The sequence below is a fragment of the Zonotrichia albicollis genome, chromosome 12 (assembly GCF_047830755.1).
Source record: "Zonotrichia albicollis isolate bZonAlb1 chromosome 12, bZonAlb1.hap1, whole genome shotgun sequence".
NCBI lineage: Eukaryota > Metazoa > Chordata > Aves > Passeriformes > Passerellidae > Zonotrichia > Zonotrichia albicollis.
In genome coordinates this window covers 4,225,717-4,239,588 of record NC_133830.1, presented here as the reverse complement: position 1 = coordinate 4,239,588, position 13,872 = coordinate 4,225,717, and positions in this window count along the sequence as shown.

The following is a 13,872-nucleotide window of genomic DNA, read 5'->3' as shown; positions in this document are numbered from 1 at the left end:
CCGATATTTTAATCTCTAAGATCCCAACTAGATGTTGCTTAAGAGTAGAAGCACTGAAATTCAGACTGCATTTAAGCCTCTCAATGTTTAGCATATCCTGAAGTTGTCCGATTTCACAGTTTATCAGTCCAGGGTCCACCTTCTGCAGATACTGGTCTCAACAAGTCACAATTTTTCTGCTCCTCTGGCCTGGGAGCCAGCTATGAAATCTCAGACAACGGCAGATGAAACAAGTAAAAGGAAAGGATGTGATGGTCATAGCCATGTCCACCAAAACTCTTGTTTTCAGCTTTAATTCATTACACAGCTGATGCTATATCTTCTGGGCTTCTGGGATTACAGAGGGATTTTTTATTTTTGTGAAGCTCAAGCTGGAGTTAATTGACTATCACAACCTGGTTTTCTGTCTACTCTGCTGTTCAAATCTTCCTTGCCTTCTATGGTTCCAGGCTTTAGCAAATAACTAGTCCATGAAAAATTGGTCACTGCGGGAGAAGGGAGGAAGCCTGCACACTTTGAAGCAATATTTATGCTGAAAGGTGGGACGTGCTCAGAGAGTATGTGAATTCATCTGTACAGGATGATTTATGCTCAGGACATGGTTCTAGCCACTAATAGGGAAAATACCAGAACTTTAACTATATCTAGTACCAGTTTTGGGATAGGAAGGTAGGAAGTGGAAGGAATTAATGTCTGTCTTCTTCTCCCATCTTGAAAGAAAGGGCCTGAATGTTTTCCTTCAAGGCTGTGGTTCCTGAGTAGAGCTCATCCTGTAGTCCAAATTGAATTGTCTGTCTTTCTGAAAATAGTGGGATTTAGATGACAGTTCCTATCAATTGCCCAATTTTTGGCATCTCTTGAGCTCTATCCTGATGGATTTAAGAACCACAAACGTAGCCTCAGTGTTGTAGGTTCTGCTCTGTGGCAAAGCACCCATGTCTGTGCAATAGTAGGCACCTAAATACCCTTTATAGGGAGATTTGGGTAGGTGCCAGTAAATCCTGCTAAGAAAGCTGATAACAAAAAGCTCTTCACAGGTACAACACAGCCTCCTCTTCCTCCTGCAGGCATTTCCAGAGACCAGTACAGGCAAGAGGCAGAGCCAAAGTTTCACTTGGTGTTCACACCAGGTCATACTGAACCACTGTGATGGACTCACTCGTGGGGGATTTGTAAAAGCGCTAAGTTTTCTGTATTTGCATTTTCATTTCATACTAATTGAAGGGAAGGGATAATACTTGGTCAGCAGAAACAGGAGTTGTCTCCCTGAACACACAGCCAGACAGATCTGATGAGGAGGACACAATATATTTATACAGACCTTTTTCAAAGGGGAACCACACTTTAAATATTGATTTTCACTGGCATGCAAAATGCTGATATCTACAGTCAATTATGTCACCGCTTTATTATTTTATTTTTTAAATAGATTTTCTACATGACAGGGTAGATCCTTAGTTCTCAGCCAAAAGAACCATCTCAGTAACATGCAATGAACTGTGGGTTTGACTGAAATCCAGCTGGAGCATAAATTTCAAATCCAATTAATTGTAAGCAATATCTTTAAGGCATTTGAAGAACTGTATCTTGCTTAAAATTTTCTAGTCTGTAATACATATATGTTATATACAATAGTGCATATTTATATATACACACGGGAGACATAGAAATATGTATATATACACCAGTTACAGTACTATATACAACATTTTTGAACTTGAATGAAAACTTTTGTGAGTTTTAGTAAAGTGTATTAGACTGTGCCTGCTCACATGATAAACACATGATATGGCAGTTATATAGTTCAAGTGTTCTGTACTCCCAGTATTCATCTAATATTTTATAATAACTAGCATAAACCATCCTGTTTTAGGGTTGGATTCAAATGTTCAAATTGGGATAAGTCAGGGCTACCCATGCCCATTCACTTTGAGCTGCTGGTAGTTGTCTCACGCAGTTTTGAATTCTACAGTATCAAAGGGAAGACCTGCAGCAACAAAAAATTAACTGTTTTTTCTTTTGCTAAACTAATCCCACACCCTTGTTGGCCCATGAGGCAAACACTGCACACAAATATTACTCCAGGAATTCTTGCCTCTCTTACAGTCAGGCACAGGGACTCCACTGCCATGGTGAGGAACCAAAGTCTCACAGCTATACAAAATGCTTCTAAACCCTCAGATTTAGGGCATCACTGTGGCCGCCACTGAGGCTGGCAATAGCAGTACTACCTTGCTGTGCCTTTAATTTCCCATCCATCAGTCTGGGTTTCCAGTGCAATTTAGTTGCCTTTGTACCGAGATAAGCAATTTGTTTTATCTTTGCAAGAATGGTTGTCTTGGACTTCCCTAGCAGTCATCCCAAGGGTGATGACACATTCATATGACATCTGAAACAATGTATGCAAGATTACCTGACCACAATTTATCGGGGAAGTGGATGAAAAATGCTTTCATTTAACTGATTAACATTTAATTAACATTGTTAATTAACATTGATTTTAACTTTTTCAGCTGAAGTGTAACACTTAACACTGACCTTAACTTTTAAAATCAAGGCTAGGTGCTAGGAAAGCTTGGAGAAAACCATGATTGATATTATGCATTATAATCTAGCTGTATGAGATCTGTGTTGAAGTTATGGAGTAATGTGCATTGTACCATATAAAAGTCTAATGATAGTTAATGTTAGTTAATTAAGATGAACACTGAATGGTATTACCCTGTCTCATATGGGTATTAACATCGTATTAGAGTCTAACAAAATATTATTTTAGTTAAAACCACATATACTGACTCAGTCTAGGTTCTCTCTGAAGTGAATTCTGAATCCGATTAAACCGCCTCTTTCAAAACCATATGATGCTTCTGGATCTCAACACAGCAAATAGAAAAACAGGAATATAGTCTAATACAGCAAATGGGTCTTCTTTATTGAGTAAAGATAAAGAGAAAACTTTATACTTATGTTAAGGAACTCTAGGACCATGGAGCAGAGAATTGCATTGCAGAAAAATGCATTGCAGAAAAATGCATTAGATTATTCTGCTCATAAGCTCAGCATGCTCCATTTTCAACTGATAAGGTTTTTCTTCTGCCTTTTCACATCCTCCCATCCTGAACTCCTCCTAATGAGCCATTAATCCAGAATGACATTTCCACCAAGACATAGAAAAGACCAGCACTGCTCCAGATCCCAGCACAGTCTGTGCACCTTCCCTGATCACAGAGCAATCAGCCTGCTCCTGCCTTGCCCCCCAGCCACAACAGGGATGAACTGAGCATTCAGCTTCTTATAATCTTGGGTGCATTACGCTACAAGAGGTTACAGCCCCCCAAAGTGGGGTGAAACCACTGATATACATTATATACTACTGAGGCAGATCAAAAAAGGCCTCTGATCTCTGTCCATTCCTGTGTTAGAGACATCCCTGTGTGCACAAACAAGGCACACAGGTGTGTGTGGAATTTCTCCTTTCCTTACACTCATGAATGTAGTGCAGGGCATCAATTAGAGGTTCACGGTCTCAGGGAAAAAGCAGTATCTAAAGAGAAGAAATATGCAGAAATGCAAGAGTGCATATATCCTTTAAGCACATGAATATACATGTGATATTAAATGTGAGAAGGATTTAAAGAGACCGTATTGTACCTTTAATTAGCAGGTGGCGCTTCTTAGCATTGTAAAAGAGATGAGCCCTGTTAAGTGATCTGCAGACGAGCATAATGACTTTAGTGCTCAGGTTATGAAGGGCATTTCTATAAAGAGAGGAGTAGTATTAAACAGCCAAACTCTTCATACAGTCATATTTATTCTCCATAGTCTTATCAGCAGAGCCAGGTGGTCACAGGTTGGTTGGTGCAGCTGTGGAAGTAAAGCAAGGACCAAATTTCCCAAGAAATTCATACTGCAAGAGCCTGTGGAAAGAGAGGTGTAAGAGGAGGCAGGTGTGAGAGTGACAGCAAAATTCTGGCTGGATCAAAAGGCAAAAGCAAAAAACAGCTTAATCAGGTCAGATTGTATTTGGAAAGGAAGGGGAGGTCCATGGATGACGGGCAAAATTTCTTTCTGATTTCCTTCTGAGCCAGTCTCTATGTCTGATGATTTTTCTTCAGTGTCCTTCACTTTTGTGGCTATTTCTGGATTCTCTTTGACTCCAGACTGTTTAGGGTATGTTGCTGAAATATGTTTGGACAAAAATGAAATTGCCATTACAGTTCAAGCGTATTCTTAACTCCAAGATGAACAGGTTCTTTCTCCTGTGTAGTAAGTGACAGAGAAAACTACCCATTCACAAAATTGAGTAAACCAGAATTATGTCTTGGCAGAAAGGTGGCACCTCCAGCATCCTAAAATATTTCTGCCACACAATGCCATCTACATTTCTCTCACCATGACCATGTGGTGAAGACCACAAGAAGCCTTCTAAGGCTTTTTTATGGATGTAATACAGAATTTCAGAAACAGAAGTTGCATCAATTTTGAACGTGTTTGTGTCAAAAGAAGCTTCACAATGAGAAAAGGCAACTGATTCTTGAATGCACGAACATTACAGCAATGTCCATATGAGGTCCTGTCAGCTCTTCTCTCCTCAGACTGTCCTTTGGTGTGGTTTTTGAATGGCACTGCACAGGACCCAGGTGCTGTGCACAGAAGATAATATTCTGAGGGTAGCATCTGACCCCTCTGTGAGCTCCAAAGGCAATTGTGTTGGTAACTTTGCATTTGCCTGTGGGGCTCTCTCATAATTAGGCTATTCATGAGCTATGGGGGTTGCTTTCTACTTGTGAATGTTTTTTTTTCCTTTGACTTATCTTTGATTCCTAGGAATTTATGCACTTTTATTCACTTCAGGATCCAGTAATGTACAAATCTGTTTTTAAGATCTGCTATATATGCATTTGCCCCATGGGATGCCTCCCTGGGCCCATATTTGTTTTTTGTGTGCAAATGGACACAGTGGCCTCACTGCTGCTCACACATCAGAAAGGATCACACTGAGGTGACTGATTATGAATCAAAATTAAAACCACCAATTGGCATTAAAGATCACATCTTTATTAGAATTATTCCTCCAAATACAATTAGCTGCACGCCAATCTGTGGGGAGGAAGTTTCTGTGAGTCTGATCCAATCCTGACCCAACTTACACCAACAGTGTGCCATTATCTTGAATAGAGTTTCTTTGGCTGAGAAATGCAACTCATCTTCCACAGCCTCACTTCTCCCAAGGGCAGCACAAACAAAAGAAAGAAGATATTAAGACTCCTGTTCTTAAGGAAATTAGGTTTGTTTTCTTTTTTTTTCTTTTCTCCCTCTAGTCTATTTATAAGTGATTTCATTCCTTGCCCCATTGAGGGAAGTTCCATCAGTAGACTTGCTATGGATGGGCTGCATTTCCATGGCAGTCACTCAATAAAGTGACAGTGTGATGCACTGAAGAGAGCAGGGAGAAAAAACCCCAAATCAGTGGGATTAGTCTGATGAGTTCAAGAGGTGCCAACAAGTTAACAGTAAGGCTTAATCCCCAGGGGCTGCATGTAAACCATGGTAAATGAAATCCAAGATGCAAATATGCATAAGAATTTGAAAAACAACTCAGCATCAACTTTAAAAAGTGAAGGGAAAGATCAAGTAGAAAAAAAAATATGTAGGCCTTTCACTGAGGATGTGAAGCAGAAATCTCTGGTGAGCCCTTCACCCAGTGAAGGCTGAGAGTGCAGCACCAAGCTCTGCTTCACCTGCTCCAAAGTGACCAGCACTGGCTGCTCCCAGAGACAGTCTGAGGTTGCACAGACCCTTGAGCAGATTATTTATGTTGCAGAAACAGGTTTGTTGAAGTTTATGTACATAATAATCTTTATTGGACCAACAGATGTGGTTATCTAGGTTCTTCTTCAGGGCTGAAACGGAAGCAGCAAACCTGCACGTGTCCAAAAGCAGGTCAATGTTTTTAAAATATACCAATTGATCTAATAAAAGACATTACTTCTCCCAGCAAACCCTTCCTTGAGAACATTTATGGTAGCTCTTATATTCCTGTAACTGAGGGCTTTAAACTATTTTAAAAACATTACACTAGATAGCATCACATCTTCTTTATTTGGAAGTTAATTATTATTTTTTATCATCTTTAAAATGTGAGGAAACACAATTGAATGGACTCTTAACCAAGATAAAATAGGATGTCTGGAGGAAAAATCAGTCCTGGACCTTCTCCTTAGCCACAGCCCTATCATATGAAGGGGTAAGCTAAATGTCTCTCCAGAAGGCAGTTTTTCTTTGTGCCTCAGGAGTTAATAGCAGAATGAATGCATTCAGGGCCAAATGATGAATTTGAAACTTTGTTCTCAGACTGGTGAAGATGAAGTAGCACAAAAACTGCCTGTACAGAATGGAGTGAAAGTTTAAGGTGTTCCTGATGTATAATTGCACTTCATTCTTAGATGAGAATTATGATGTTAATTTTAGAGGTTTAAAAAAAGAAGGAAATTTTAATTATCATACTTAATGGACACATATTGTTCAGTGATCTGCAGCTTTTCTAGATGCTCTGTCATTTCTGACATCTGAAGACAAAATACACTGTCTCTCTCCCAGAGAGACACAGATACACAGGTAAACACAAAATGAGATACAGGTACCAGGCTGCAATCTCTTTGCATCTATTTATTGATGGAAGAAACAAAGGGAGGGAAAAGATTGGGTTTTTTCAGGATGCTTTGGAATGACTTTTCAAGTTGGTTCTCGAAAAAAATATTTGCAAGCCTATCATTTGTTAAGTGAGTCTGAGCAAGCAGCTTGGCTCTCAAACAGTTACTCCTTATTGTCTGCCTGAATTCATCTTTCTAACCACAGGGCTCTTAAGTAATGCAATTCCCAGAGCTAAATGCACATACTGAGTGTCTGCAGATCCTCATAATGAGTGTTGCTACCATGTGCAATACCATGTAAACACCTTTCTTCCTCCAGTTTCTAGAAAAATAAAAAAGAAGGAGATAAAGTTCCTATTGGTACATTTTAAATGCAAGGAATGTGTCAAAAGTCTCCCGAGAAGTCAGGTTTCCTTTATGCCACAGCAATGAAGAAGCAAAATGTGTTTTCTTTCTTTCACTTTGTCAGAATGCAGCGCTAAAGTCTGGGGGTCAGGACTGGTGTCAAATAAACAACTTTACTGTTTTGAATTTTTTAAAGGTTGAAGCTCCAGATAAAACAACTGCCGTTTGCACACAATATGCCCTGTGATCACATGACATGATTGATGATAAGTCAAAACAAATTTTGTTTATTCAGCTTTAAAGTGAATGTGGTGTTCAGATTTTTCTGCGGTTTTGAGTGTTATTAGACAAACAAGGTGCACATATGGGATGGAGTAAAGGTAGAGGCCTGTTCCACCAACACCGCGTTTCCTTTCGGCGCTGCTGCGTCATCCACGGAGCCACCCAGGCCTGGAGGCGCCTGGCCCTGCAGGGTGACCACAGTGCTCCCAAGGCCTTGCCTGTGGGTTTGGCTGCTCTGCTCTCCCAGCAAGGCTGCGCACTTGGGCAGGATGTCTTCCAGGCCTCAGGGACCCGGTAGGTGCAGTAAACATCAGGGAAAAGGCAAAGTGTGGCTTCTCTTAGGGTGGTGCTCTGGCAGGCGCGGTGGTGTTGGAGCTGTGGTGAGTCGCCATGTGAAACGTCCCTTCACCCCACATCCCTTCACCCCACATCCCTTCACTCCACATCCCCTCAGCCCCATGGCCACTCCTCACTCCAAGAACTGTGCTGTCACGTTTCCCACAGACCATCCCTTCTCTCCTCCCAGCCTAGATGCTGCCCAGGCACCATTTTGGAGCTCTCCTTTAAACTGAAGTTCTCTTCCAAGAGCTCTTTTCCCACAGGGCTGTGTTTTGCCACCCTTCCTCATGCTGAGCCTCTTCCTCAGGGTAGGATATAAAATCATGGAAGTGAGCTAATTCAGCTCTTTATTGCTTCCCCTGATGTGGGAGCCTGACCTCATGGCAATCAGTGGGACACCCCCATGTGATGAGATACCCCAAAGAGAGGCACAGCCTTGTCTTTCTCCTTGCTGGAATTTGTATTTGGGTCCTCATTTGTGTGCAAGAAGAGCAGGGAGGAGGCCACAGCACTTTGGATGGGAGGATTTTATTATGGTTTTACTGCTGGGCTAAAATAGCAGGTTGAAAGTATGAAGCGAAAAAACATTGAAGTGCACAGTTATTTCTCTGGTGTCTAAGAAGGCTGTGATATTTGTTTTCTTTAAAAAAATGAAACTTTCTTATGATTATGCTTGAAAATAGGAGTAAGCTAAACTTATATTTTTCAGAGAGGAAATCCAAGGAGTTATTTTTCCTATAGCAGTAGAGTTCAGCTGAAAGCAACAATTGTTTTCAATTTTTCTTACAGGAAATATCATACCAATTCATTGGGAAAATACAAATGAGGTCATTTTTTCGAGAGACTCAAAGATTCCCTGGAGAAATATCAGTAATTTCCTAACACCACTATCGTTTATCCTTGGCCTTTCTTAAACATATTTTTCAAGAATTCATAGCATAGCCCCTTCCACTGAAACTCCGTATGTTAGAATAAGATATTTGTTACAAATATTACTGCATATACTTAGATTTTATTTTGAAGTTCTACATACAAAACTTACGTATTAGGGTACCAAAAATAACAAGCAACTGAATATTTAATATTTTTAAATTAAATGTTTATTTGCAAAGAGTTAATGATACTTAGACGGGGAAAAAAAAGTCGATGCCTAATTTCATCCTACTTAGTGTATTGTAATTATATGATTACCTATAGAAACTTCAGAGTATGGGTTTGCAAAGATCAAAGTTACTGAAAAGTCAGCATGTAATTAGTTTCTTGCTTTGGAGCATTAGGTAGAATTACTGCAAAGAGGCAAAACTATCATTTTATAGAGACCCTTAGGAGATTTATAATGATGGTAGACAAATATATGCATACAATATCAGTTGGTGTGCTAAAATTTAATTTTAGTGAGGAAATGTGGTTGAAGGTGATCACAATACATGGGGATGTTCTTATTTTAATATTGGTGGATGTTATTATTAGAGAATCATATCAAAAGATATGTCACCAGGGAGAAAATATCATTTATAAATCACTAATGAGTAGCAAACAGTGTTTAGCTTGGAGGTACAAGACATCTTTTCACAATGTGCATTTATGATCAAACACAAAAGATCAACTGGGGGAGAAAAAATGAACAGTAGATCTATATTTTATCTTTCAGTTCTTGGCAACATTTTTGATGGTTAAATGGGGTTACACAATGGATGCACTGAATCACAACCTCTCTATAAAGGCAGAAATAGCCCTTCCTACGTGCAACAAAGAGCTCACATTTTGGCCCCCAAATGTTGTTTTCTTTAAGAAAAATTCTTAATAGATAGCACCCCAATTTTAAGATGGTGTGCACTCCATATTTCAAGGTATTCAAGTCCCTTGTACCCTTCTATATCACAAGCAGGGACAAAAAATGTTACACTGGGTCCACCTGTGCATATGTGGAAGTTTAGAGGGATTTTGTGAGAATTTCAGAGGGTTTGTAATTGACCCTATTACATGAGAGAAGGTATTTCCTAGACAGAGCCCTCACAAGATCATCCAACACATCAGAACCTCTTTCTCCACCACATGACCTTAATATGATTTTAGCATGGCATCAAAGGGCCTTGTGGCTAAACATTTAACATCTAATGGAATTAATGAAGAGAGAGGTAAACCAAAAATGTGTAGGTGAGAGATTGCCATGAGACACATTCAAAAAAGGAAAAGACAACAGAGAGGCTGAGATAGGAGTCAGGAGAAATATGCATGGAAAGGAAGGAAGAATTTGAGAGCAGATATGGAGTAAGAAATACCTTAGTGTTTCAAAGAACAGAGGAAAGAAAGTGATGGCCAGCAGTGGCAGGGCAGCATTTAAAGGTGGCATTTTATCTTTTTGGAAAAACTTACTCATTACATTTCCTTAGGAAAAAAAAAAAGAGGAAAGATAACTTTTGCTGGTTACAAAAATATAATACTGATGAACTAGAGCAGAGAGCTGAGCCATTATCCTAAATTAATGTAGACCCAAAGGTCTGAGGGAAGATGGACTTATGTAAATAATTCAGATATTCATTTTGGTGCCTATAACTGTGAACAATTATTTCAGTATTCTTGCTGTATTTGTCCAATATGTATGCACAGTACAATATGAGATTCATCATAAAGTATATAGGACATAAAAAGTTTATTTGTGGATAAAGCAGTGATTTTTACTGTTTTATTTCATGTATATTAATTTGATCTAAATGTCTTGCTCTTTATTCTTTCTCCTTTATTAACGTCTCTTTTCATGCTGGAATAAATTATCGCTTGCTGCACTCATATAATAAAATAAGTAAATAGATATCAAGGGTTCCAAAATTAAATTCCCCTTCAGAGTAGATCAAAAAGTGAAATATTTCACGTTTGCCTTGTCTTGCAAAACAAAACACAAATTTTGCATCTGCCCCTTTTGGGTTTTTTTTAAATGGCCCTCACCTGGGTCTGGAAAATATCCTTCATGAGCCATTTTCCCAGTCACCCTATTTCTAATGTCTGTAGGGCAAAGCAGGACAGGGAGGACACTGAGCCAGCATCCAGCCCCAGCATGGAACAAAAGGATGCACACCCACCCACACATGGATCAGGCTGCAGCACCATGAGGTTGCTGTCACAGCCAGCAAGGTTCTTAAACTAAGATTAACCTTGAAGCTCAAATGAGATAAAAACAAATAGAAATTTCTCCACAGGAATAAGAGCTTATTATAAAGGAAAGTATTTCATAACTTGCATAACTTTAATTAAGAAAAAAAGCTGGCAGGATATATTCTATCTCAGCAGCCATATGCTTAAATGTGTGCTCAGTGAGGTGCACAGAATGTGTTCACGTCTCATTATTAACTAAGTAGATCTGTGTGTGCAACTTCCTAGAAGTGCTGACAATATCACTCATGCATTTGCATGATGCTCATCCTTTTGCCCATTATGGAGCATCATGTCTGCACCATACTGAGAGGGCTAAGCTGTGCTGGTGTAAACTGAAGCAGATCCTGTGGCAGACCCAAGCTGCTGCAATGGGGTTTCTGCGACAAAATAATTGATCTGGAAGGGGTAAATGAGTGGCTGAAGTGAAAGTTGAGAGTTCCTTTAGATGAGGAGGCATCTGGGTGGCCTTCTTCCAGTAAATGAAGCAGGCATGAGTTTATGATAACAATCCATTGCTTTCAGAAAAAATCAGGTCACTTTTCCAAAGGGCACTGGGGTTTTGAGAGGCTGAGGACTGTCCAGGATTCCGGTTCCCTTTGGAGCTGCAGCTGGGTCAAATGTTGTGAGCTGAGTCTGCAGGAGATGTTCTAGAGGATGCTATTGGTGAGAAGTGTGCCATGGTTTCTTACTGAGGAAATCTGCCTAGGCTTCCTCAGTGGTATCATCATCCTCTGGTTGAACACTGAGACTGACAAAGGTACAAGAAAGTTGTATCTATTACTGAAATTACTCAGCATGCCAGGACCATCTGCTGGAGTCATAGTCCTTGGTCACTGAAGCAACAAGGAAACACCCAATTTTGAGTGAAGCTGCCTGTTTGTGCATCTTGGCATAGAGTAGAAAGGAAAACTGGTTTAGGATTGACTCAGTTTGGATTAATTGGTCTCTGGAAAAGGAGAAGGATGGAGGAAGCAGCAGTGACCGAGTGCCTGGTTTCTCTTTGGATATATACACTGATCCTGAGTAACCTGGTATGGATCCAGCTGCAGCCAGGCAGAGACCACGGCAGGGCTGGGTGCTGCCAGGAGGTCAGGGAGCCTCTGCACCTCCTCAGACACATTCCAGGCTGCTCATGGAAGCATCTGATGAGATTTTTTTCCTGTTAGAAATCAATGCAGACATAGGCTTGTTCTTGTCTGTATATAATTTGAAACTGCCCCAGTAAATTGTATGATCCATGTAGGGCTTGTAATGGAGGTTTCTTTGTTGATCCAGGGACCTTGCAAATAGAAAGGTGAATAATTATATGTACTCTGTCAATTACCTCACTTTGGATCAGCTGACAGTCTACATATGAATTCGTAATGAATCCAGAATAAATCTTTGGCCTCTTACAGCCTGGACTTCACTAAAAATTCTGAATTCATAGAAAAATAGAAGAGAGGATGTTGCATGAGTAATATCTGCTAGAAATGGAACGGTTTGAAAAGTCTTGGGAACTATCACAGTGGTCCCCAGCTCCTATGACACTTGGAGCTCAGATACTCCAGCCAGCAGAAAGAACTGGAAGAATCCTCATTACCACTTGTGTGGCAGAAAACTCAGTTGCACAGAGGTCTTGGTTTTGCCCTTCCATTAAGAATTGGTAAAAAATACAACATTTTTTTCTAATAAACGTGAAAAAAATGAAAGCTGACTGAATACAGTAAACAGGGAACTAGAAAATCTAAGGCAGCCACTGGACATGGATGCTGCATTTCCCCAGCTCTTGGAGCTGGATGACTGCTCCTTGTCTAACACTTGCCCTGGAAATTTTAATGAAGATGTTTCCCATTTAAAATTAGATATCCTTTCACCAAATCCTCGTCTCAGGGATCAAGAGAGAAAAATATTTGGAGGCCAATAATGCAGCTAAAATATCCATACATTCCTACCTAAGAGAAATCTCCCTAATCACAACAGCTACACAGAGCTGTGTGTTGTGTCATTTAGGACTGATTGTGGGATCTGGCATTCAGAGTCTGTCACCAGTTTAGAGAAGTCTGTCTCAATCAGTGTCACTGCTGGCCACAGCAGCCTGTGTAGGTCGCTGTCAATCCAGCTGTCTTTGTTTTAAAATGCTGTTTTGTTTGGGGCTTTCTTGTTTCTGTTTTCTAGGGCAGCTACCACATCAACGTCAGGGTCTGATGCTGCCTCTTGCTCAGACATAAGAGAGATTCACACAGGCTGCTCATCAGTGGCTTAGGATATTTCCTTAGATGAAAATACCCCTTTCTAACACTCTTTCTCCAGGCTCCTGCAATGCTCGACAGAAAACATGTCTTTGCCAAGTTATCCCGACTGTGAGGCTGAGCAGAGCAGCTGTTGGCATATAAAAACCTCGCTCATCCTGTATTCTCACCTTGCAAGCAGTAAAGTTTGCCTGTTAATTCACAAAGTTTCAGCTGGTTTTGCTCTTTATTGCACTGTGCTGCAGCAGTGGTGACAATGCTTCTGGAGGGAGGTGGGAAGGTGGGGAATGCCACTATCTAAAGCAGACCTTTAGGAAGGGCTGGGCCTCCTGCTAAAGCTCTTTTGCACATCTGTTGTTTGTGTCCCCTGCCTTTGCAATGATGCACTGTGTCCCTGAACAGTGGCTGTAGCCTTGGTCATCTGCTGAATGAGAGTTATCTCCAGAGCAAGGGGAGAGCCAGTTATTAGTGAAGCCACACTGGTGATTTCACGTTGGAATCACTGCACAGAGCCTTGGATAAGTACTACAGCACAACAGGGTGTAGCTGGCAACTTAAATTTGATGTTGTGTGTATTTTTCTTCCCCAACCTGGCACCTTTCCCTCCAATTTAGTTTCAGAACAGTTCATGTGAGGTTGTCTTTGGCTGAGTGTTGAGCCTGGGGTGCAGAGAATTGCAGGCACTTTCATGCTTATATTTCCTCTGTTGAGTTTGGTCGTGCTGTGATAGCATTTGGTGGAGGTGTGGGTAAGCAGCAGCCACAAGTCACAAAAAAACCCTATATTTACTGTCAAAAACAGAATTGGGAACACACTCTGCTTAAAAATAGGAGAAAAACTTCATTACTGTCATTTACATCAGACATGTT